At 36.0% G+C, this 25836-nt stretch overlaps 1 long non-coding RNA gene across 1 annotated transcript; it reads right to left on the bottom strand.

Moving 5' to 3' along the window:
* Positions 1 to 25836, bottom strand: LOC129060791 (uncharacterized). The gene is made up of 5 exons (XR_008527690.2): positions 25268 to 25836; positions 16058 to 16142; positions 8621 to 8932; positions 5864 to 5998; positions 1 to 145 (listed from the first exon to the last, which is right to left on the bottom strand). It is a non-coding gene; the product is annotated as an uncharacterized LOC129060791 (long non-coding RNA).

Raw genomic sequence — 25836 nt, 5'->3', positions numbered from 1 at the left:
CATATTTTCAATATATCTTTTTATAAAGTTCTGCAGGTGGAGATGGTCATATGTGGGTTGCCGAAGCTCTTTAACTCTTCTTCATTAGATCGTCTGTGTTCTCCCAGATACCACAAATGAAGTGTCATTTTGCCTTCGGTTTATACTGTGTAGCAATAACAAAAATACATTTTTAAATAGGAACAGAATATTTCATCCCCTTTATGTTGCCTTATTTTTTAAATAATCTGTGGCTATGCAAACAGTTCCCTGTAAAGACAGAACAGAAATAATTATGCAAAGCTCATTTTGATTTATGAAAATATTTATGGTACTTTTTAAAAAATATTTTTCTTCAATTTAGTCCTTGTGAGAATACACTGTGATGGTTTTGACCCTCCTAAATATCCTTAGGCTTAAGTGACCTAATTTAGAATCCCACATTTGTATTATTAAATTATAATTTTTCTTATAATTTGTTATATCAAACAAAATGCATTTATGTAGATGTGATTGAATAGGAAACATAAACTACTGCCTATTATCTCGCATGTGCTTCTCTAGTACTTGGCACTCCAATATGTCTATTTACAGTAGGAGAAAGTTTGGGAAATTTACAGATATAGTGAAATTAGTACTTCCACTTCCAAGTAACTAACACATCAATGAAAAAAAATCATAATGGACATTAGAAAATGCTTTGATCTGAATGAAAATTGAACACACAACAAACATATTTATGGAATACTGCTAAATAAGGGCTTACGTATGCATGTATAATGAAAACCTGCCGTATTTAATTGAAATCAATAGCCTCATATTCTCGAATCAACAGCCTAAACTTTCACCTTAAGAAATAGTCACAGAATAGCAAACTAAACCCAAAGCAAGCAGAAGGAAGGAAATAAAGCTTAGCATTAAAACAACAAAACAGAGACTAGAAAACAGGGGAAAAAATCAATGAAAAAATGTTTTTCATATGTGATGATTTGTCTAGTTTTGGCATCTTATTCTATGGCCTCATAGAATGTGTTTGGCAGTGTCAAATCCCTTTATATTCTTGCAAAAGTTTGTGAAGGATTTATGTTAATTCTTCTTTAAACATTTAGATAAAGACACCACAGGAAAAGAAAAGGTACACAGACCAGTATCCCTTAAAAATATAGACAACTGTATCCTCAATAAAATGCTAACAAAGCAAAGCAACATGTAAAAAAGGATACACCATGAAAAACTGGATTTATCACAAGAATGTAAGATTGTTTTATTATAAAAATACATACATGAAGCATACTCTATTAATAGAATAAAGGACAAAACCACATGATAATCTCAATATTTAGAAAGAATATTTGTAAAATCCAACCTTCTTTCATGATAAAAACAAAGAACAGAAGGAAATTTCTTCACCTGATAACATCTGTGAAAAACCCATAACTAACATTTTACCTAATTGTAATCCACAGAATATTTACTCCCTAATATCAGCAATAAGCCAAGAATTATTGCTTTGGCCACTTCTATTCACCACTGTACTGGTGAATCTAACCAGGGCAATTAGTCAAGAAAAGGACACAAAAGATGTATTAATTGAAAAGGAAAAAGCCATATTTTATTTGCAGATGATAGAATCCTGTGTACAGAAAATTCTAAGGAATCCACAAATAAAAAATACCATAAGATTAGTATATAAAAGTAAACTATATTTCCATATACTGGTCTTAAAAATATAAAAATGAAACAAAATAATTTCACTTAAGTAATATCAAAAATGTACTTAGGAATAAATTTTAATAAATAAACATAAGATTTTTAAACTGAAAACAATAAAATGTTGAAAAAAATTAAAGAAGACAAATAAATAGAAAGATATCACATGTTCATGGATTGGATCACAATATTTTCAAGATGTCACTGCATCCCATATTGATGTACAGATTCAACATAATCCCTATCAAAATTCCAGCGACCTTTTTGGCAGAAAAATGACATTTATTTTAAAATTTATTTGGAAATCTACAGGATTCAAAATAACTAGAACAATCTTGAACAAAAAGAACAAAAGTTGGAGGGCATATGCCTTTGTGTTTAAAAACTTACTGTAAAACAAAAGTAATCAAGAAATATGGTACTCTTAGGATGACCATATAGATCAATGGAATAGAATTGAGTCCTGAAATAAACTTTTTCATGTAATGTCAACTGATTTTTAACAAGGGTCAATGGAGAAAAGAGCAGCCTTTTCGAACATAGTGCTGGGAGAACTGGCTATCTACATCAAAAAAAAAATTAAGTGCTACGTCACTTCATAATTAAAAATTAAATCAAAATGGATTGTAGACCAAATCATAATGCTATCTCTATAAAGCTCTTATCTGCCCCAGCCACCTGCTAAAAATACTTGAAGTTCTGAGATTTCTACCCTGCTTGCAAGATTACAATTTACCCTGTCATCATATTATAGATGCTGGTAGAAGTCACAAGACTCCTGTGTATGAAAAAGTACTTTAGGACTCGGCAGGCCACATGAGTATCATCACTGTTGCCTTCGACTCCCATGCAGGTGGACCCAGAGGGAGGCCTGCACATGCACAGAGTTATGTTACAGGTGCTGAGCTCTGAGCTGTGCTCCGTGATTAGGCCTTGTCCTTTACTCTGGAGAGAGACACTATATCTTCCAAGGCCATTTGCTAACAAAGGCCTTTGAAAAGATACTCTGGAACAGATGGTAGTCGGAGCCTTGCTTGCAAGACAGGCAGAAATACCCGACCCAGGGGAATTGTCTCCCAAACCATCACATCCACATTCCTGGAAGGAAAAGGGCAAAGGACCAGTGACATCTTTACCTTATTTAAGCCTACTCCTTTTTAAATAGCATTAGCATTCAAGAAGCCTTTCCCAACAACTTTTTTCTTTTCTTTCTTCTTTTTCTTTTTTTTCCTTTTCTGTTTTTTGTTTGTTTGTTTGTTTTGAGATAGAGTTTTGCTCTCGTTACCCAGACTGGAGTACAATGCCCTGATCTTGGCTCACTGCAGCCTCCTCCCCTCTGGTTCAAGCAATTCTCCTGCCTCAGACTCCCAAGTAGCTGGGATTACAGGTGCCTGCAACCATGCTCGGCTAATTTTTGTATTTTTAGTAGAGACGGGGTTTCGCCATGTTGGGCAGGCTGCTCTCGAACTCCTGGCCTCAGGTGATCTGCTCTCGAACTCCTGGCCTCAGGTGATCTGCCCGCTTAGGCCCCCCAAAGTGCTGGGATTACAGACATGAACCGCCATGCCCGACTCCAACAACTCATTTCCAATTGGCCTGAATTGTTTCACAGGACAACTATCTATAAAGGCCAGTAAAAGTCATTTTATGGTAAGGCGCAGCACTGCCTAAAAAGTTGGAGGGGAGAATGGATATTGGAAGAGCAGCTATTAGTGTCTACTTCTGAGTTGATATTTATTGTATCTCCCGAGGGGCATTCTAAAAATATAAAATTTATGTTTATCTTTCAGGCTAAAAAGTGGAATCTCTCATTTGTGTTATATTGCTCACTAGCACTCAGTAAACATTTATTGACTATGGATGTTTTTAGAGTTGCAGGTTTTCTATGGTCGTTTTCACCAAAACAATGCTGTAAAAATTATGAAAAAATTATCTGTGCTAGATTTTCTTTTAATGTAAAGGCTTTTAATCAACAAAATGCATTTGTATAACAACAGTCACCCTCTGCTATATTTTGTTTTTGTAGAATAACTTTTCAGTTCCTACCCGATATTATCACTTACTTCCTAGATTCAGTAAGGTCTCAACTGAAGTAAGAAACTTAATATGTAAATGAGCAAACACTATCTTATACATATTGACATGTTATCACAATTATACAAATTGTGTATATTCTGATTTGTATAATTATTACAAATCATAATTTCTTATATTAACAAACAGAGGCATAAAAAAAGCACTCTTAAAAAACCCGTTGATTAGAAATCACTATAAAAAAAGAGAAAGGGGGTGGAACACAGAAAAGCTATAGCATTAACACGTCAAAATACCTCAGTGGAGGGCCTATGACATCTGTAGGAAGGACATGATATGCCTTTAAAAGAGGGTAGGGCTGCCTATCCCAGAAATGAAGGGAAAAGGACTTGAGACGAATCAAAATAAACCTGGCTTATTATACTATTTTTCCTAGGTATAGCAATCCATTTAAAAAGTACACAGCACATTAAAATTAAGTTCCAAATTGATGTCCTTTATAAGGCTCTATATCAAAACATTAGGACTTGTTTCTATTTCTACTCCTGGGCTCTTAATATTATCCTAAATGTTTTACATGACCCTGTATTAATTTTCTAACTTGAAAACAACAAAGCTGATTTCAGTTATGAGAAAAATGATACAGTATAGTTATAAATTCTTAGAACAGTCACACATTTAAATTGAGTTTTTAATTAAATATATGGTATTAGCAAATAATCAAAAAAGAAAAATAAATAAGTCACAACAACAAAAAATAAATAAAAGGCTTTTTTTTAGTTCCAAGTTTGTCTTTAAATGTACGTACAAATGCAAAACATTTACTGACATTTTCAGAACAACTTCAGCTGTTTCATTTTTAAATGCATATACACCCTATTGTACAAGTGTGGGTAAAAGTTATCATACAAGGAAAAATGTAAACTAAATATCCTGTGCAATTATCAAAGAACAGGCAAAGAAACAAAGTGAAATTCTAGAAGAATATTAGCTTATGAGGTTGCACCAGTGGCTACTAATGGTTAATTAATTATTATTGATTAATAATGACCTCATTTTCATTTTAGAATTTCCTTTTTCTTTTTTGCACGTAGCAACAACTATGAATATAAACCTTTACCTAATACTTTGGCCTCAGGGTTCTCATTTCTTGTCTTTTTCAGGCATGAAATAACAGTATGTTATTAACTTCTTTAGGGTCAAAGATCTCATACGCTTCGTCTTTAGCAAACTAGATTTATTTGATCTGACTAGATTTGCTATATTTGTTTATCTGAGTTGTATGATTAATACATGGGAAATAAAATACAAATAACGAAACACTTAGGAAGAGAAATATTTGACTTACAAAATCATAACAGACAGAACTAGTAAAACATGCAGGTGTGTTCGCAACATCTGCAAGAGTATAATCTACAAACATCACAAAACAAGATGAAAACTCTTTTCAGCCCTTAAACTAGGCTTTCTTCCTTTGATATCTACAGCTGAGAATTTTCTACTCCTGCAGTCCTCACAGTAGGTGGTTCAATGTGCCTTTTCCTGCTTTCTTTGCTTGAATGTTGTCCAGAGTACATGCTAGTAACTACATGGTGTGACAAGACTGTAAAATACAGCATTTTGCTTTCAATATAATGGGGAACTTGTCAGAAAATCTAGATTGTGCCTGTGTTTTTCTTCCCATGCTGTTCCCAGAATTGTTTTTGCTTTTTCACCTAAGGGAAAAACAGAATGGCATACAGAAAGGAAAATGAACATTTGAGGTTTCAGTTACTGCCAATAAGTCTTTCTATTGGCTTTAATACAGCCACAGTGGAAATATTTGAAGGAAATCATCCTTATCAACATTTTTTAACTATATTAAATTTAACTGGATATGTATTGAATATTCGCGGATCCTTCTGTGCATGTGTTTAATTACTTTGGAAGGCATTGTGTCCCTTGTTATCATAACAATACCGTGTAACGCATCACCCCAAAGCTCATTGCCCCAGTCAACAATCATTTATTCTTGCTCACACAGCTGTGCTGGCTGGGGGTTGTCTGACCTAGGATTGGATTGCCTGGGCGTGGCTCCAAGCTGCAGCTTGGGTATAGAGTGCCTCCACCTTTCTCTCTCATACCTTAGACCTTGGGTTACCTGATGCATGTTCCGAAGCTGATGGCAAGTGTAAACTGGTCCTTTCCTCCCGTCACATCTGCTGATATCCCACTGGACAAAGATCAATCAAACATCTATGGAACTGAGAAGTATACATCATCTTCTATGGGGGAACTGCAATGACATGTGGACAAGGGTGTGGATACATAAAGTGATGAACATAAAGCATGGTAACACCAATAGAATGTATTCCATGCTCGTTGTATATGACACACCATTTTATATCACACATAATTACATGGGTATATATTCATATTCATAAGAAAGGTGTTTTAGCATTTCTCCATGCAACTATGATGCATACAATTTTAGCAGCATTTGAGTAAGCAGTTGTCCACATGACTCACACATGGCAAGTTCTCCCGTGCAGGCACCGATAGCCATGGTATTTCTTACCGGGGGTGGCAGGAGGTCACTCTGACTTTCACATCTGCTTATTGCTATGCTCTGTGACATCACCCAATTATGTCTCTTAGATCCTTTTTTCTGACATCTGTCCAAATTAGTTACCAGAACCGAGATTTTAAACTCCATCAGATTTTATGAGTGCACAAGAGGAAATATTCATCTTCTGAGAATTTGAAGACATTAATTTTACTCTAGCAGCTGTTAAGCCTGTTTTCCATGTCAACTACATGTGGTTTATGTTTGTATGCAAAATGTACGTTGTAATGACATATGTATTACAATTTCGCAATTAGAGAAAAGCTGTCATGACTTGACATAATCTATAAACTCTTGACAATTATTTTAATATTCTGAAAACAAGTTAGAATTTTAGTGCTAATTGCATATATCTAATTCTTTTTATTAGAACTACAACTGCTAAACAGCATAAATTTGGAACATTTACTAGTTATTTTAATTATCTCTCTTGACAACAGATAATGACATTATAGAATTATTTTCTTTGAAAAAAATTTATATCATTTCATTTTATTTACTATTCTCTAAAGATCTGTCATCTATTAAGTGTGCAAATCTTACAAGAGAAAACTTTATAAAGCCACATGTTGTATCAAAAGTGAATACTTTTCTAATGTTTTTTATTATAATAACCTAGATTTATTATTCCTGACATTGACACTTTAAAGTTTCCTATTTGAAATAGAAATAACTTGAAACAGCCGGTCTAGGGAAAACATGGTTTCTCAAAATTAGGAACTGAAAAAGAAAAAAGTAAATGCATTTATATAGAGAGATAATAAATAAAAAAGCACACTTTATAGCTTGTAAAACTAAGATGCAATCATTCATTAAATAAACCATTCATTAAATAAGCATTGAACACATGACAGTCGCCTATGCAAAGTGCTGGGTATCAATGTAAGTAAAATACACATCTCTTAACTTTCAAGAATTGTATGATCAGGAGGTTAAGGGATCTGCAGGAACAAATATATAAACAGGAAATGATGTTAAGTATTGAAACACACACTATATATGATGGGGGATTATGACACATTAGGTGAGCCAGGTATGGGCAGAGGAAAACAGGAAATAAGCCTAAGATCATTGCTGTATTACATGAAACAATTATGTCAAGTAAAAAAAAATGTTCAGTGGATAATTTTCTCAATGGAACAGGCCAATCAATGCAGAATTGATTATAAAGTGATTATGATTCTTGTGCATGCACAGGTGCAAGCCACTGCCCAGGGCCAAAGGAGTATCTATCTCAATCTCACATTTTCACCCATAGAAGGAGCCAGGGTCTATACACCTCAATCTATGCACACTCTCTGTTATAAATATATTTAGCCATCCAAGTAAAACAAACAAAAACATGGTATAGGTTTTCCTATTGCTCCCCTAACAAAATCTCATGTATTTACTATCTTAAAACAATACCCATTCATTAGCTCACATTACTGTAGGTCTAACGTCCTGTATGGCATGGCTGGATTCTCTTCCCAGGGTTACGTGGGGCTGAAACGAAGGTGCCAGTGTGGACTGCTGTTCTTATCTGAGGTGGGGAGTCCTCTTCTAAAATCCTTGGTTGTGGCAAAGTTCAGTTTCTTTCCACACTTTCCATGTGGCCTCTTCATCATCAAGCCAGGCTTGGTATGTGGGGCCTTTCTGGTTCTTAAAATGCCCTTTTTCTCCTGCTTTTAGGAGCTCTGTGATCATATCGAGCTCAGTTGGGTTAATTTCTTTATATTCACAATATCAATGGAGTACATTTGGCATCTTGGGGGGCCTTTAGTCTGCCTTCTATGAATATAAAACATTATTTCCACAGAATGAAAATGTATATGAAGAAAGAGAAATATGCCACTAGAAAGTAGTTCAAATAATGAAAGTATTTTGCTTGTTATAGCCTTCCTCTGTTCTTTTTCCTTTCCTTCCATAAAAGATTTATTATACGCTTTTAGGAAAATAACAAAAGCAGAATGTTTGCTAACCATCTATGGGTGAAAGAGTAGCAAATTTGGTTTAAGGAGATGTTGTAAATAATGGTATGACAATTCCTGGGATTCTGGGAGTCACTTAATAAGGAGACAGAAATAGATTCAATGCCAGTGTGCCCCTAATGAGAAAAGGGAATTCTTTTACTGAGGTCTATAATCTTGGGAATATGCTTTTAATTAAAATTGTAAGTCTAAAACTTTTACTATTACTATGACTGTTTATAGCCCCCAATTTAACTCACGTAACAGAGTGAGTGGATGGGTGGGCTAGACTTAAGATAATAAGGGAGTAAGGAGTGAAAGAAAGCCCCACCCATCTCCTCACCTGAAGGCCCTGGACACGTCCAGCCTGCTTTGGGAGTAAGGCAATAGGAGATTGAAATCAATTTGGCAGTTGAGTGTTGAACTCTATTAGACTCCACAGTTCAATTTCGAAGAGTTGTATGAAAATAAAACTAGTATAATAAAAGACAGACATCCAGTACACTCATTCCTTCTTCAATGTTCCATTTTATCATTATAGCCAGTGCTTGTGGCAGGCACACTCTGAGATGGCCCACAGTGTTCTGTCTCCCAGAATCCATAACCTTGTGTAATCATTTCCACTTCAGTGTAGGCTGGACCTAGTGACTCATTACTGAAAAATACAAAATGGTAGAAATGCTGGGATGCCACTGATTTTGTTAGGTTATCAAAAGGCTGTGGCTTTTGCCTTGAATTTCTCTCCACACTCATTTTCTTACTTTCTGTAATACCTGTAATACAGGTACTTACTTTCTGTAATTTCTGTAATACAAAAGGAGAAGCAAGTTGGCATAATGAGAGCAACTTTATGGAGAAGCCCGTGTGAGAAGGAATTGGTATCTCTAGCCAACAGCTAGGGAGGGTCTGAGCCTGTCAGAAACCAATGAATGAGTTTGGAAGCAGATCTGTCAGCTGCTTTCAAGCCTTCAGATGGCTGAAACTCCAACTGACACCTTGTCTGGAACCTCATTAAGCCATGAAACATGTAGCTAAACACATTCTTTACTAATGGAAACCGTTAAGTAATAATCTATTGTTTTAATCCATGTTTTCAGGTTATTATAGCAATAGATAACAAATATGCATAGTGCTCAAGTTTAAAAGGGATTATATGCCATTAAATGCACATTGCAAACATGATTATATGGATTCATTTTTCCTTATAGGCAATATTATAAGCAAAAGTCAGATTCCTGGACAGCCTAGCAGAATGGGATTACTTTTATAAAAAGATGACCAAAGTGTTTGCATAAAATATTCTTCACATTTCATAACACCAAAGCAAAAGAGTACTTCACAGCTCAGGGGAGACTGTAAAATACTCAGATCACTTAAAGAACCATGGGGTCATTTCATCTCTTTGACTTGTGGTATTTATTTCCACCAAGTTCTTTTTAATAAAGTCTTTGGAAGTTTCCCGGGTAAGTTCAAGGTGTTGCTCTTTCTGTAGTGCGTATTTCAAAAAAAAAAAAAAAAAAAAAAAAAAAACAAGCTGACATTCTAAGCCTTTCAAAAGAATTATTCTTCTCTTTTTTTGTTTTATAGAGATAAGAAAAATCAAATATTGTATTTCAATTAAAGATACAAATCATTTAAAAGATCAGCCATTTATTAATGAACAAATATGTTGTCAAAGAGGTGACAAGCAATGGTTTCAGTGATTTTATTTTATTTTCACTTCAAATTGCTTATTCCAGCTCTAACCACCTACATTATTATTATGAGCTGCTGTTAATTGAACCTCTATTTTATTCCTCCTTGTCCAAGAGCTCTACAAACACTCTCTATAATCCTTAAAATAACTCCACAAATGGAAGACATTATTTCCATTTCACAGATGAGGAAACCAACTCAGAGTTATCAGGTAGTTGTCTGCCTATGAAATGGAAGAAAAGGCATTTGAATTCCAGTTTACCTAGTCCTAAAACTAGAAACTTCTCCTCCTTATGGTTCTAAAACACAGCATTACCATAATCAATAAACTATTTATTGAAAATTAATAAATAAATGTCATTCATAATGGCATTTGTCCCCAGTTTTTATTCCTTATTAATATAAAAAGTTTTATTTTCTGATGGATTATGCAATGATTATTTCAGGATCTAAGCATAAATAAAACAAAAGTCCCTACACATTTGTCAGATATAATCTGCCTACCAACAGGTTTTTTTTCATTGACTGACAAGAAATATAATAATGGCCAATTTCTTCATGCTTTGTATTTAATAGTGTTAAATTGCAGCCTTCAATAACCTTTTTAATGTATTTCAATTTACATTTTCTCACAACTGGTAATTTTATTCTCAAATTCCCAGAAAATAAGAATAAATGGAATATGCAATTTCCTCAAATGATTAAAAGCCATTTTCCATTAAACCAACACATTAGGATGTTCCAAGAAGTCATACTTATATATGTTGGAAGAAGTAAATCTATTTCTTTGAATAATGATTTTGTTTTCATATTTTTTTAATCTGATTAAAGCGTCCTAAGAAATGAAAAAAAAAAAAAAAGATTTACAGTATGAATCTGCATTTTATTCTGGATTTATATGTTAATTCCCGGATCATAATGTTTCTCATTAGTGGCTAATAAAAGCTTCTAGAAGGGCTTCTCCTTTAAGGTTGTTTTTAATTACTTTCATCTAGAAAATTAATTTAACATAGATTATTTAACGATACAGTCACCAAATTAGCATTTACCCTACTTACTATCCAGATATAATGTATTGATTTAGAAAAGGTTAACATTTATCCAAGATGCCTGTATTTCTGTATATATTTTTTCAATTGCAACTGAGAAGTTCTGCCATCCCTTGTTCTATGGTAACTAAATTTCAATGAGTGATGTGCTGGAACCAGCTTGAAGAGGCTTAAGAAAGGTGATTGTTAGCATCTCTTCTCAACTTCTCAGCTTCAGTGATGTTACATATACAGTTTGAAATCTGCCTAGTGGGAGTATTTACATCATGGAGAGTGGAAAATTGTACAAACCAGGGCTTTAATCTTAGGCAAACCATTTTACTAGTTCACTAAAGATTACAGCCGGGTGTGGTGGCTCATGCGTGTAATCCCAGCACTTTGGGAGGCCAATGGGGGCAGACCACAAGGTCAGGAGATCAAGGCCAGCCTGACCAATATGGTCTCTACTAAAAATACAAAAATTAGCCGGGCATGGTGGTGGGTGCCTGTAGTCCCAGCTACTCCAGAGGCTGAGGCAGGAGAACAGCTTGAACCTGAGATCGTGCCACTGCACTCCAGCCTGGGCGACAGAGTGAGACTCTGTCTCAAAAAAAAAAAAAAAAAAAGATGATGATCCATGAGGAAAAATGAAATAACAAGGTGTTTTTTACTTAATACAGGAGGAAATTTTAAAAAGTATTAACTATAAGAAATACTAAATTTGATGAATATACTGAAATACAATTTAGCATATTTTAGATGAACAAATTAAGGTTTTGGGAGCTATTACAATGAGAAAGTCACAGAAAAATTTGGTAAGCAGAATCATTTGCAATGTTTATTTGGTAGACAACAGAGTCTGTGAAGTCAAATGACGATGCCACATGTAAGTAAATTTTGTTTTAAACAAAGTTCTCATAATTTATTTTTTAATGTTAATTGTTAGCCTGTTGGATTGTCCCTGTCCCGCCCACGGTCATAAGTACAGGAGGAGAAGAGAGGCCAACAAAGAGGAAAGTCAGCTAAATCTCAGAAATTCACGAAGTGACTATTTCAAACAGTTAACTTTTCAGCTCTTGAAAAAGTGTGTTTATCTAGCATAAAGAAAGCACCATTAGCAGATGAACTGAGATGCAATAGAAAGGTATCTTTGCATAAAATGTAAAATATTTTAGGTGAAACTGTTTTGAATTATAATTGAGTACAAACCTCATTTATGCCAAGAATAGTTTAGTGTGATTCCTCTACTTAGCTCAAAAATAAATAAATAATCATGGTGAAATGGCATGTATTATCCAAACACAGCTGTTCTTGCTGTCTATTCAGATTGCACACTGTGGTCCTGCAAATAATATATTAACAAACTAATCCATAGAGCTGAGCCCAATGTGGGGCTCATATATCTGCTTGGTTTTGTTCTTTAATAGCAATGGAGCTCTTCCACCATGATAATGACTCAATGGCAGGTTTCACTATTTCAACAGCCCCATCTTGGTTGGAATGATACAGGTGCACATACCTTCTGAAGAGTATTCCTCGTAGGTAGTGCTGGGGCCCAGAATACCTCAAAATGAAGGCCTCAAAAGCAACTTCAGTAGCTGAGGTTTATTTCCTGCCCTCCTGTGTCTGGCCCCTCATTCTCCCCTGAGGCCAGCCTTAGAAACGAGAAATTCTCTTCTTCAAGGTGGGTCATGGAAACCTACGCCTCTTTTCCCCAAAGCCAGCCATGAAACCTAAAAATTACTCTAGCTTTCCCTACCAATTCTGTGCAAAAACTGGCCTTAAAAAATTGTCTGACCTACCTTGTTTGATTGTGGGTCATAGGACTCCCATTCCAAATAGAGACCTGCCTCACACCCAGACGGAAGGAAAGTTACACAGAGAGGCCAAGAAGAATCGAGACAGACAGGCCCTGCCAGGGGTCCCCACTCAGTCTATCTGCATTAGAGCCTACCCTTTCATCTCATCAGGTTTCTATACAGCTATCTATACTCTGTTGAACCTAAGCATAAAAATGCGCAGCTTCCCCTGTATGTGGGGGTCTTCATTCTGAAGGCTCTTATGTCACATAATACTATGATCAAATAAATTTAGATGCCTTTTCTCCTATTAAACTGCCTTTTGTCAGTTAATTTTCTGTGACCCTTCAGAGGGTGAAGTGGGAGTTTTCCCTTCAGCCCTACAGCAGCTTCAAAGTTTTACCTTTTCTATAAATTTCATTGCATTTAAAACATCATGTTAAGCCAATAAACAAATCATTTCATTTTAATAGAATGAGACCACAAAAGGCATCAAAAATTAGTTAACATTTAGTTTAAAAATTAAGCATCTTCTCCTGGCTAACATGGTAAAACCCCATCTCTACTAAAAATACAAAAAATTAGCCGGGCGTGGTGGCAGACGTCTATAGTCCCAGCTACTTGGGAGGCTGAGGCAGGAGAATGGCTTGACCCAGGAGGCGGAGCTTGCAGTGAGCCAGATAGCACCACTGCACTCCAGCCTGGGAGACAGAGCGAGACTCCATCTCAAAAAAAAAAAAAAAAAAAGATTACACATCTTCTAAGCTATCTGTTATCAGATGTAAAATTAATTGAATTTATCATACTGGAGTTTTAAGAATTAAACTTTAAAATAAAATTTTATCAAAACATTGCATATTTGCAATTCACTATTTATTAATTCATTAACCTTCTAATAAGCTAACAACTACTTCAAGCCAAGACATAAGAATATTAATAAATATTATACTGTAGAACCCTGACAAACCACAAAGACAAATTATTCCAAAGTAAAGGTAGTATTTGAGAAAAGCTAAACCACATCTAACTGTGGCTGTTGGTTCCAATAATTCATTAAAATGCTTGGGCAAGGTAGATTTGTTTATGGACTGAAGTTACATGAAATAGAGAAAGGGGATAAATAGTCTACTCAAAAGAGGAAAAAACATTTAGCAGAGGATACAAGAGTTGCATTCATCATTGTGTGATCACTTCACAGTTTCACCCAACATCCTGTCATTGTTGCACCAATTCTCTCTGTTTTTCACTACTTTAAAAGGCCTGTGAAGTATCCAGAGCTAGCCTAACTCAAGGTTAAGAGACAGTCCTCCAGGCTGCCAGGTGTGGGCAATTCTTCTGATATTAGCTGTAGGTACAGGGTTCCCTGGGGCCACCCTCACTTCTGACTAACTGGCTGCAGCTATGGGGGCCCCACAGAGTCCATGATGATTAATACTTCTCTAGAATGACCCAGAGCCCAGGAAAGTGCTGTATTTATGTAGGAGCAGAAAGGTATGACACCTTTCCTCACCCACCATAAGGGTCACAGCCAACAGCCCTGTAACAAAAGACAGGTTAACAAAAGAAAAAGCATAACAAATTTATTTAATCAAAGTTATATGTGATGAGGGAACTGTGAGAAATGGAGACCTAAAGATCCAGGGGAAAGTATCTATTTATATGCTTAGATTCAACAAAGAATGGAAAGTCATGGTGGAAGTGTGATTGGACAAAAAGGTATGACCTCACAGTAATAGACGGAAGGGGAAACCCAACAAGGCCTGTATGGTCAGAGTCTTCTTGGTCTCTGTGTATAGCTTTTCTTCCTCCCCACCCAGATATTGGGCAGAACTCCTCTGCATGATGGTCTTCAAGAGAGAAAGAAGAAAGTGATTTTTCTGGGCTTTATGACTCACCTTGGGGAAGAGGAGTTCTAGTTTCTATGACCTGCCTTGGATAATTTCTATCTTTTGCTTTAGGGGAGAAAGACCAATGAAAGACAGGGCAATGGCAGGTCAGACAGACTTGCTTCTGAGGCCCTTCTGGTCTCCTTCAGTTCAAAGTGTACAGCACACCAAGGTGCCGTACTTTTGGGTATCATCTTCTGAGCCTCAACACCTACAGTTAAGATTTGATCGTCCCATAAGAATATAAATCAGAACCAGGCAAAAGAAGGGATGCATAAGGCGGAATTTGGGGCTGGGGGTTTCCCTTGCTATGCTCCTGTGTCTTCAGGGTGCCCTCCCCTCCCAGTGTGGATGTGTGGCAGCACTCAGAGGACTGCACACAGGAGCCCCAGGCTGCCCAGGCTCCAGAGCTTCCACTAGGGCTTCGTTGCATAGGCATAGATGACTCAGGACCTGTCCACAGGGATAAACTCCATTTCCAGTCTCCCAGTCCCCAAAGGCCAGTCAATTTCACCTGTCCCAAGCCTCAACTTTTAATCACATGATTGGTCTTTCTGGTTAGTGTCACCCAGAGTCATCTTGTTAGCATGAATGATTAAGTATGGTCTGAGGGGTCCACTGTGAACAGGGTGAAACTTCTATCTCAGGAAATTTCAAGGGCTACAGGTCACCTCCCAGGAGCCTGGACATAAGCCAGATATCTCTTTGGGTAAAGTTAATTATTCACTATACAGATGCCAAAGACCAAATGTGACTTTTTAACATCTTATTCCAAGCACCTAGAATTATATGCAGCACGTTAACAGCATCTTGACAAAAAATTGCCAAATAATTGAATTGAAAAAAGGAAGGAAGGGAGGGAAGGATTGAGGGAGGGAGGGAGGGGAGGGGAGGGAGAATTGTTTTAGTTCCCATTAAAATAATATTTATCTGCATTGTTCTCTAAAAATATCTTACCATTTGGTAGTTTTTTTTTCTTTTTAGGTAATAAAAGAATGTATAAAGTCTGTTGCTTTGTGTTAAAGGTCATCTGTTAAATATTTCTTGTTTTGGCCTCTCAGTCTTTATTTCTCATTATTCTCCAATTCAGTTAATTTTCTCCATTCAAACTAATCTTTTAGTAAACACATATTGACAAGTTACAACTTTCTCACCTCAGCACCACAAAGCAAACTATGTTTATAATCAATGATATTATATCAATTCTTATTGTCATTATAAACCTCATTATCCCTATGCAATATGGCTGTATGTCCACCTTCTTCAGGAGAGTCAACCTTCTTTCCTTCAAGCTTGTGGCCTAGCATGAAGTCAGGCTTTGGCTTGATAGGATAGGTTATGACACTTAACAGACTACATTCTATAATCTTACCTAATAGGTATTGACTATAATTTAAATGATGCAAGTTTCAATCCTGTAGTCCTGATGCATGATGTAAATCCGAAGAGCCCAAAATCTGTTGATTCAGAAGACAGAAGTGGAAAAGACAGTACTTGTTAAAAACTGTATTAAAAAATAGAGGCACTAATATTGTCTAGCAGCTCTACCTCCTTTTTTTTTTTTTTTTTTTGGCTCCTGTTAGGTTGTTAGGTAATGTGACACATTTGAGAAATTAAAATCAGTTTATAGGAATAACAACAACAGCATCAAAGAGTGAGATATTCAAGCCGTATTCTCTAGGTTTATATAATCAGTTTAAAGCACATGTAAGTATTATTAGCATCAGAAATTTTTGTACTAGATGTTGTGAGAAATAGTGATTATTGCATAGCAATGCATGAGTTTTTTCTCTTTAGAACCTGATAATCTAAGTCATGAAAAATGATGACATACTCAAGGACAGAGAGGAGGACAATAGGTTAGATATAGGAGGGTCACATTAAGCAATGAGAGAATCTTCTGGATCCCTAGTCCCTATTTACAACTCTCTAAAGTATTATCTCAGGGCACCAACCTGCTGATTTACCTCCTGTACTCCTCAACTATGACCTGGGGACTTGCTACATGGAATCAATAGCTCAGTTAGGATCCAAGACACAGAACCCAGACCTGAGACCAGTCATGTGATTCCCTGTGGCATGGACTGAAGTCCCTATTTGAAGAAGGGGAAGAGGAATTTTCACCAGGAAGTGGATTGGATGACAGACAAGGCAGAGATTCAAGAGTCAGCGCTGAATCTCTTAAAACAAAAGTGTGAATTGTATTTATTCCAATAAGTTTACCAGGTGGAACTATATAAACTTTTCTCTTCCTCCTCATCATTCTTTTCCCTTTTCTTATTGATATTAAACATATAATGCCTCCCGAGGAACCTACGTTTTCTCTATACAACTGACTTATAGTAACTGAGTTGTAGCACGAGATAATTTTTTTGTAAGTTTATCACATAACTTAAATTACTATAGAGCAATACTCTTCAAATAATTTTTTTAGACATCTAAAGTAAGTTAATTAATTGATGGTGTAAAATTCTTAAGCTTGACCATCAAAGTGAGGCGAATATTGAAAAGGAAATAGTAGCCTTGAAGTAAGAGTTCCATACAAGTCCCAGCTCCATCAAAATTCACGGTTAGGAAAGATACTTGAGCTCTCTGACTTTTTATATTACTATGTAAGCAAAGCTCCTAGGCTCATTCCTGACATATGAAGAACCCAGTAAATGGAAGTTATTACTATTATAAACGTTTAGAGAACTCTAATACAGAACAAAAAAGAAATATCAAAAATGTTAATATTAGCCTGCAAATACTCAGGAAATTGGTGCATTGTAATCTATATTTTTCAAAAATATTTGCTCTCTAAAACCTTTTTTCTATTTTTTAATATGACAGCAATGGTAGTGAAGTCTTAGTCCCTTATACACCACCTAGCAAACTCTAGATGATAGTGTCAACAACAAAACTATCAGGAATGCTTCACTCATTGACAAGAAAGAAACCTTCACATCCTTTCAGAAAGAAGCCTTCATGTTTCTATGCATGTGTCAGGTATTTAAAATGTATTACTTGTGTGTCCTTTGCTTCTTTTGTCTGCACTTAATATTAATGAAGATATAGAAAATTACTTTATGAATGTTTCTCAGGGTGATGCCGATAGGAAAACTCAACATTCTCTGCTCTTGCCATCTCAGATACAAGCAGAATACATCCGAATAATTAATTTCAACTGATACTAATAAGAGGAATCATTTAACTATAATTTAACATAATTACGGTGAGGATAACAGGGGGCGAGGAGGATGACCTCTCTCCTCTGCCTCAGGGTGTTACTCATCACTCTGCCCCAGGAGCAGAGGAAGGAGAGCCTGCTGCAAAGCAAACCACCAGTTATCAAATAGTTAGCTGGGCCAGAATTAGTTATATATGCAGTAAATGAACACTTACTTGAATATGACCTTTTCCTCAATACATTGTGGATAATTTCACATCTTAAGAGTACATTTCAAAAGCTTTTGTCAACTACCAATAACCTACCTGAATTTAAATTGACTGAACGTTTTTCAAACCTCATCTTCTTTTACCAGAGTTTCACTTTGCTGTTGATATTTTCTGAATGATTGCATTATGCCTTACCTTCTGTATACTTCAGGTGCAAATCTCAGTGGCCACCCGTCATCATCCACATGCTTATCTTCTATAGTGCTGCTTCATCCTACAGCCCACACACAACCCTTTGGATATTCTCCACTGCATCCTCTTTCATCAGAAACATCTTGATATATTTATCAGAAATCATGCTTTACAATCCACAAACTCTCTTATATCTACTCGCCTTCTCATAGCATTTTCTTGACTGTTTTGTGAGAAACCTGGTCTCATCCCAAGGCTCATTTAATCTTTCTCTCTTCATTTGCCCTTTCATCTCAGGATCTTAAGGTGACATAGTGTTTTTTTAAATTTACCTGGCATATCTTTGAAGCATTGCCCACTCCACAGTCCTCCAAAATGACCTGCTATTTCAGCCTCATTCTCTCAGAACTTACTGTCATGCTTTCCTCCCCATGCTGCCATCTGTACAACTCATCACAGTCGTTTCTTTATTTTTAAAAAATGTTAGCACCTGTCTACTGCATTTCAACTCCTGCCAACATTGTCATCGGCAGCAGCCATAGGACTACCCATTCCAAATTCCAGCGTCTTGGTTCATTGGCTTTCTCATCCCCTGTGGTCTTCTCTTCACTTTATGTCAGAAACCCACTCTCATGCTCATATCCAGGACACAGCCCAGCCAGAAATGGCACCAGCACCAAAATACCAGGCTGACCAACATGGTGAAACCCCATCTCTACTAAAAGTACAAACATTAGCTGGGTGAGGTGGCATGTGCCTGTAATTCCAGCTACTCGGCAGGCTGAGGCTGGAGAATTGCTTGAACCTGGGAGACGGAGGTTGCAATGAGCCGAGATCGCGCGACTGCACTCCAGCCTGGCGACAGAGTGAGACTCTATCTCAAAATAATAATAAAATAAAATAAAATAAAATACTAATTCCAACCCTTCTGCTAACCAATCATGACCTCCTTTTATATTTCCAGTTCATTGATGCAAACTTTTTCTATTATTCATGCAATCTTTCCTGTTTTCTTTTCTCTCTCAGCATTACTTAGATGTCATGGTTTTTATTGCACTAAATTGCTTGCAAATAACCTCGGAAGACCTTTCCTATATTTTGCTATCATTCTAAAAAATGAAAATGTAAGAACATTGTGGCTGAGCCCAGCAGTTGGCCTTCTCCAAAGAAGCACAAATATATTTGAACACCTATTTTGAAAAAGTACGAAGCCAGGATGACTCCCTTTGTATTAAATTTCTGATAGATTACATCAAACATTTAACACTGTCTGGAACTATTTATCTCACTAATAGCTTTCTTTGTATCTTTCCTTCTTCCTTTCTATAACAATTTAATGACATAATTCACATACCTTAAAATCCATTCTTTTAAAGTACACAATTTAGTAATTTAATATATTCACACAACTGTGTAACCATCATGCCTAACTTTAGAACATTTTTTATTTCCCTTAAGAAACCAGAAGTATTGTTAAAAATATTATTATTTCTTGGTAAATTGTCATGACATGCTTATTGGAAATCAATTGACCCTAAATGTAAGGATTTATTTCTGAACTCTCAATTTTGTTCCACTGACCTACCTGTATTGTGTATGTATATGTCTATTATGCCAATATTACGCTTATGCTCTCTTGATCATTCAAGCCTTGTAGTGTTTTAAAATAAAATAAAAAAAAACTGTGAGTCCTCTATGACTTATTCTTTATTCAAGATTTTTTTGGCTATTCTGTGTCCCTTTAATTTCCAAAACCCAGTTTTGGGTCAATTCCCCAATTTCTGCAAGATAAAATAAATGAACAAGTTTAAAAAGGCAACTGAAAATTTGAGGTGAACTGCACTGAATTTGTAGATTCATTACGAAGTATTGCCATCTGCTACGGACAGAATTGTACCTCTCCCCATTCACATGTTGAAGTCCTAATCCCCAATGTGACCCCTATTTGGAGATAGGGTCTATAAGGAGGTAATTAAGGTTAAATGAAGTCATAAGGATGGGAGCCCTAATTTGGTCTGATTAACTGTCCTATAAGTAAAGGAAGAGAGACAGAAATCACTCATTTTCCTCTTGTGTGGACAATGAAAAGATCATGAGGGTACACGGTGAAATGGCAGTCACCTACAAGCCAACAGATGAGATCTCAAATGAAACCTGTTATGCCAGCCCCTTGAATTTGGACTTTCAAGACTCCAGGTCTATGAGAAATAAATTTCTGTTGTTTAAGACATCGAGTGTATGGTATTTTCTTATGGCTGACCTAGCTGACTAAAACATCACATAAACAATGTTAAGTATTTTGATATAATAACATAATGTGTCTTTACATTTATTTAGGTTTTAATTTTCTTCAATGATGTTTTATAGTATTCAGTATACAAGTCTTGTACTTCATTGTTAAATTTATTTATTCATCCTATTGTTTTTCTTAACTTCATTTTCACATTGTACATTGTTAGTGTATGGAAATGCATTTTATTTCTGTGTGCTGATTATGTATCCAACAACTTTGCTGAACTTATTTACTAACTCAATAGTTTTGATGCAGATTTCTTAAGTTTTCTCTGTACAAGATCAGGTTATCTGAGAAAGGAGATCATTTTACTTCTTTCTGTCCATTTGGGTAACTTGTTTCTTCTTGCCTGATTACTCTGGCAAAAACTACAGTAAAATGTTGAATATAAATAGCAAAAGTGGACTTCCTTGTCTTTTACCCCATCTGAAGGGAAAGCATTCAGTCTCTCACTGTTAAGCATGTTTTTAGCTGCAGGATTTAAGTGGAACATTTAGGCCATTTATGTTTAAGGTTAGTATTGATATGTGAGGTGTTGTTCCCGACATAATGTTGTTAGCTAGTTGCCTTGGAGTTTCAATTGTGTAATTGCTTTGTAAAATCTGTGATCTTTGCACTTACAGGTCTTTTTATGATGATGAGTAGCATCCTCTTGTTTACATGTTTGGAACTTCCTTGAGCATGTCTTATAGGACCAATCTAGTGGTGATAAATTCTCTTAGTATTTGCTTGTCTGGGAAAGACTATCTCTCCTTCAATTAAGAAGCTTAGTTAGGTAGGATATAAAATTCTTGGCTGGCAATTTTTTTGAAGGGGGCAAAAAACAGGCTCCCAATCTCTTCTGGCTTGTAGGGTTTCTGGTAATTCTGCTATTAGTATAACGGGATTCCACTTAGAGGAGATTCATCATTTTTCTCTAGATGATTTTAAGATATGTTCTTTCTCAGTGGCATATCTAAGAAAGAAAGTCTGATGTCTATATGCTTGTTGACATTTGTTTTGTGTCATATCTCCCAGGCGTTGCCTAATTTCTTGTATCTGGATGTCTACATCTCTAGCAAAATAAAAAAAAAATCCTGCTTTATTTCCTCAAATATGCTTTCCAAATTTCTTTTTCTTCTTCTTCCTCAGGAATTTCTGTAAATTATATGTTTGATCACTTAAATAATTTCACATTTCTCAGAGGCATTGGGTTTATTTTTTTCTTTATTTTTGTCTGACTGGGTTACTTTGAAAGACTGATTTGACTGATCTTCAAGCTACAAAATTACTTCTTTTGCTTGGTTTATTCTATGGCTAAAGTTTTCAGCTACACGTTTAAATTCCTGAAGTGAACTTTTTATTTCCAGTAGTTCTTTTTTTTTTTTTTTTTAAATATATCTATCTCTTTCTTCATTTCCTGGATTGCTTTTGTGGTTTGATTGTGTTGGCTTTCAACCTTCTCTTGGATCTCAATGATCTTCTTTGCAATCTATACTTTGAATCATTTATCTGTCATTTCAGAGTTTTCATTTTGGTTAGAGTTTTGCTAGAGAGCTAATGTGATCCATTGGTGGTGTCACAACATTCAGGTTTTTCATGGTACCAGAATTCTTACACTAGTTACTTGTCATCTGAAGAAGCTGACACTTCTTGATTTTGAATTTGCTTTTATTTAGATTGGGTATTTTATCTAATTTTATTCACGGATTTATTTGTGCCCTCAACCCCTGACAAAGGTGTTACTGTAGAGGATTTGTGGTAGGGTATTTTAGCTTTGCTTCTGTAGCCCTCTGTTCTTCCATCAGCCAGATTTATATTGGGTTGTGCAGTTTAATCTACAGGCCAGTAGGTGACACTTATGGGTAAGAGGCAGCTGAGGCAAGAGCAGATGGGTATGTACTTGATCTTTGTTTATTGTGAGGTGTTCTCTGTTGTTTCAGATGATGTGCTGGACTGTACAACATCCAGTGCCCTGAGCTTCCTTTTTGCAGAGGAGGTGAGACGCAACTAGGCACAGCTGGACCACCTGGCTTGCCCATGGATGTTTCAATGACAAGCACAGGTACCAGCATGGACTAGAGTGCCTGGGGGAGCTTCTGGCGAAATGGCCTATGTCTCTGGGTGAGGTAAGGGGTCTGCACTAGCTCCACCTCCCAGAAAGACCAGAATGCTGTTTCCCTATCACACCCCTATCCCAGGGCTCATGAGTTTCTTTTCAGACACACACTGTTGTCTATCTCCAGGCCACAGAATATGCCTGTCCTGCTGCTCTCCAGGGGACTGGTTTCCAGCAGAACCTCTTCACTCACCCCAATATAGACATCTTTATGGCTTGCATGTTATCAGATTTGGTAACACTGCTGCTTCATGTAGAAGGGGAGAATTTTCACCTTTTGGCACATGTGCAGCTTTAAAAAAATAGATAGGAGAGGAAAAAATTACAAACAAAAATTTATTTAAAAAAATAATTGCCTACATCGTTATCTTTCTGGTGCTCTTTATTTTTTCAAGTGGATTTTAATTATTGTCTAGTGTCTTTTCATTTCAGCATGAAGGACTCCCTTTATAACTTTTTTATGACACATCTGCTAGGTCTTCTCAGGGAGAATTCTCTGTTTTTGTTTATCTGGGAATGTCTTAATACATCATTCATTTTGAAGCATTGATTTACTAGATGTAAAGTTATTGGTTGACATTATTATTTAGCACTTTTAACATGTCACCTTTCTGCCTTATGATTTCCATGGTTTCTGATAAGAACTCAGCTGATAATCTTACCGATAATCCCTTTTACACAGTAAGTCACTTCTATTATTGTCTTTGGTTTTCAACACTTTGACTATAATACATGTGCATGTGGACCTCTTTGAATGTGTGCTAGAGTTAATTAAGCTTCTTGGATTTGTAGATTAACATCTTTCATAAATTTTGGAAATTTTTAGCTATCTTTTTGCCCCTTTCTCTCTCTACTTCTTCTTCCTGGACTCCTATTATGGTACACAGGTCACTGAGGGTCTGTTCACTTTTCTTCATTACTTTTTCTTTCTGTTCTTCAGACTAGATGATTTCAATTGATCTATATTCAAATTACTTGATTGTTTTACTTTCTTAAATCTGTTATTAAGCTTTTCTAGTGAATTTTTAATTTCAGTTATTGTACTTTTCAACTCCAGAGTATCTATTCGTTTCATTTAAAACTCCTTTCTTGCTATTTCTCTTTAGTGATATTATCTATTTAATGAATACATCATTCTCATACATTCTTCCAATTTTGTAAACATATTCTCCCTTTCTTCATTAAACATATTTGTAATAATTGATTTAAAGTTTTCATCTAGTAAGTCCAGTGTCTGAGTTTCCTGAGGAACAGTTTCTATTGACTTGTTTTTATTTTTCTGTATGAAGGACAAACTTTCCTGTTTCTTTGTATGCACCATAATTCTTGTCATTAAAACCAAAAATTTTAAATAATGTAATGTGGTATCATTTGAAATGAACCCTCCTGCTAGTGTTTGTTAGTATTGCTATTGCTTGTTGCTCTCATTATTGCTGTTGTTTTTAGTTAGATTCCTGAAATAATTTTTTACAGTGTCTATTCTTTTTTCCAGTATGGTTGTTAAATTCTCTTAGTTAAGTAATTAACTAATCACACTGCAAAAATTTTCTTAAACACCTTGAATCATTATGTCTCCCAGCTTTTGTCAAATAGCTTTGTGTGTGTTATGTGCGTTTTTCAATACTTTAGTAAACAGTTTATAATTCTGTCATATTGTATGTTTGTATAGGACCTTAAAGTCAGCCAGAGGTGAGAGCTTAGGGCCTTTTTGGGTTTTTTTTATACATGTGCACAGCCCTGAACATGTACATGTCTTTCTAGAGTCCTATGAATATGTCAGACCTATTTCATGCATCCTATTGATATCTCATTCCTAGTTTTCCTCTGAAGGATTCTGGCCAGGCTTTTGGTATCTCCAACTGGAATTGCCACCTCAGGCTTCTGTAATATTAATCATTTGACACTCCTTATTTTTGACAAATGCTCTCAGGACAGACTTGTTTACATAAACTAAATTCTGAGTTGCATCAAATAAAGACAACCCCTGAGATTCTGTGGGGTGTAGCCTTTGGGAAGCTCCAAGCTCATTATGCATCTTCCAGTGTTTCCTTGGCTGCTGGTTTTCACAGCTACTGTCAATGTAAGGTTGGTCTTCAAGTTGATTGTGGTTATGTGGAAAGATTGAATGGGAATACAGCAAGTTAAGAGGCAACGAAATTTGCTGTTTTTATCTGGATTCAGTGTTTGTTTTTAAATAAAGGCTTCTTGCATTGTTTCAAGCTTTTAATTTAATGAACATGTTGAATTTGACAACTTTTGACAATGTTCTCAGTGCTTTTTCCATAATGGTGAATTTTGAAAGTCTTTGATCTGCCATTCTGGGAATGTTTCTCTAAATATCTCTCTTTCTCACTCTGAAACAAATCTTTCTAACCTTCCCTGTCTCTTCACATCTATATACCCTCTCTCTCTCTCTTTCTTTTTTTCTCTCTCTCATCACCATCCCAACCCCCTCCTCTTTTTCTCTTTGTGTACAGGTAACTGCATACCGCTTGGTAAAATGAAAGGGATTCCTCTTTCATTTTCTCAGTATCACTCTACAAATCTGTCTGAACCACTGTCAGCTTTCTTCATCTTCTCTGGAACAAGAGTGAAGGGTTTGTTTTTCTCCTGTCACTTACCTTCCTCTCCTGCTTGAATCTTTTCCTGGCATTTGCAGAGCTTTGTTTTTGTGGATCTTCTTTGTCTCCTGATCAGCTGCATGCACTCTCTGGCTTTCACTCTCCTTGTCATCTTCTAACCCTCCCTCTCTGTCTCTCGACTACCTCATTCCTATCAGCACCAAACTTAGATGAATAATTAAAAAGATGAAAAGACATTGTCATTGGCCTAGAAAAGTCATTCATCTCTGAAATTAGAAATTTTTCCCTCCAAACAAAATTTTGTGTAGGCTGACCATAGCCTGCATGAGCCTTTCATTATACAGCTGCCTTTAAAATACCTCCAGCACATCAGCCATTATGCTCTGAGCACAGTGGCTTTATCCTAATTTCTCAAGCACAATGAAAGCTGTTTCCATCTTAGGCCCTTTGTAAGGTTCTCTTTCCTTGCCATGCCTAAACTGTAGGCTTCAGTTACATTTCAAAATAATTGTGTCATATTAATGCATCCAATTATTTGTGTCTACATGCATTTTACCCAACAGTCATTTACCATTAAAAATGAATTACCACACATACCTACTTATGTG

Source organism: Pongo abelii, chromosome 7 (assembly GCF_028885655.2).
Source record: "Pongo abelii isolate AG06213 chromosome 7, NHGRI_mPonAbe1-v2.0_pri, whole genome shotgun sequence".
NCBI lineage: Eukaryota > Metazoa > Chordata > Mammalia > Primates > Hominidae > Pongo > Pongo abelii.
This window is presented reverse-complemented; position numbering and strand designations above follow the sequence as displayed.